This window comes from Uranotaenia lowii, chromosome 2 (genome assembly GCF_029784155.1).
Source record: "Uranotaenia lowii strain MFRU-FL chromosome 2, ASM2978415v1, whole genome shotgun sequence".
NCBI lineage: Eukaryota > Metazoa > Arthropoda > Insecta > Diptera > Culicidae > Uranotaenia > Uranotaenia lowii.
Window position 1 is genome coordinate 154,101,834 of NC_073692.1, and position 2,061 is coordinate 154,103,894.

A 2,061-nucleotide genomic window follows, 5' to 3' on the forward strand; every position below is an offset into this window, starting at 1 on the left:
TAATTGAATGAAGGCAAAATTTCATTTTTTTATGTTGTCAAAATTTTATAAGTGATGTTAGAAAATTTAGCCCCTTAATTTATGCAGCATAAATGTCCATCTTTCGATTTTTATTGTTTTTTTTTTTTTAATTCTTTATTTGAAACGGCTCATTACAATAAAGTTTTAAAGAGCCAAAACTCGCTTTTTAAATTTTTATTGTTTTTCGGCGTTTTAACTGCGAAAAAATCTTAATTAAGAAACAACGAAATTCAGCATTGTATATCTCAGAATTCACTGGACCAAAATTTACAAATTTAGTATCTTTGAGCCTTGGTGGCTGTTTGTGTGTTTTTTAATTTTGTAGAGTTTATGAATTAATCAATATCATTTGAGTTTGTTCTGAACTGCGCTAGCAATTGATAAACTAGCATTTGTGAATATTATGAAGGTGTTTTGTATCCGTATTGATCAAGAAAAACTCGTTAAACCCGTCAAAATAGAGACTGCTCAATGTTACCCCAAAGAATTGTAAACAAGAACGGAATCGATTTTTAAATCAAATTTAAAGTAGTCTAATAAATTTCTACAACCATGTTTCACGTTCATAGGAGTCCAGTTTTGTTTTTTAAAAATATGAAACATGCCCACTACATTCCCCCTTAACAGAAAAAATAGTCGAAAAACATTGAAAAAAGTGATCAACCTTTCCCCGTTTTAACGGTATTTAATAAAAACATACCGAAAACAATACTGATTTGAAAAATTTGATTTCGGATAAATTTTGAAGCGTATTAGTGAAATTTCTTAGTTTATGTAATGGTAATGAGTAAGAAAATGGTTTTGTGCATTTTTTGGTACTGTTATCATCTTAAGAAAGCATTACTAGACCAGAAATATAATGTCGATATTTTACATCCACGATATGTGCACACCGTATCTACAAATTAAGTCGTACCACTGATAATTTTAACTTTAATGTGACACACAAACTCAATTAACAAATTTTCGACGGTCGACATGTACGAGAAAAATTTATTGCACATAGCATTTCACATACTAGTTTTGATTTCATAATATGGGACTTCCTGGAATGAGCCTTTCTAAATCGGAATTGGAAACCATAAACTGGAATTTGGAATGGCAAAATAAGATTACAACCTAATGGTCATACATTTTTTTTATCATTCTGGTAAAAGCAATAATTCGTGCTCGCTGCTAAAGTCGAATGTAAACATTTCAACAACAGTGTAACGTTTTCATCCATGCGCTGGTCACACTGTCGTCACGCAATCAACCTTGGGCGTAAACACTTGTTTGAATCAGAAACAAATCATTCGCACTTCTCAGCAGTTAGCTACCGTTTTTGCGATACGCTGATGGCACACACAAACTCAAACAGGCTAACAAATAACATTAACCGGCAAAATTAACGATGTTTTTAAAATACGCAAATCACCCCCCCAAACAAAATCCACCCACCAAACCACACTGACTGGTCCACACCCACACACATCAAACGGGGCGGCGCGCGTTGAGGGAGGCAACATTTTCAATTGCAGCTGCTGGCTGGCCGAGGCGAGATTTTCCCCCTAGATCAAATAGATTTTTTTCTGCTCTGGGATCGCTGTTTTTCCTTCAAATCTGTCTACAATACTGCCCCGAAATGCAATTAACCCCTGGCGCTGATGCAAAGTACAGTTTCAATTTTACGCTAAAATTATCGCTCGACGTCCTCCCCCCGGGGGAAGCTTGGGAAAACGGGGAGGAATCCGTCAGTCAGTCAGTGGTTGTTTTTGAAGGAATGGAGCAGATAAATTCGTCAAGGTCCCGTCGTCGGTTCCCGAAATGGCACAGTTTTATTTTTTTGAGTGGCCTGATGACATTGGCTTGATCTCTGGCCATCTCGAGATCTTCCTGCTATTTACTGACTGGGAGGGGTGTTTGGTCCAACGTATTCTCACGTAATCGTGCGTTTCGTTCCGTTCAGGTTTTAACTACCTTCCGAGATTTACCCGGATAGAACTGGGATCTGATAAATTTACTACACTGCAAATATTGACCCCAACCGGTGCTCTCGCG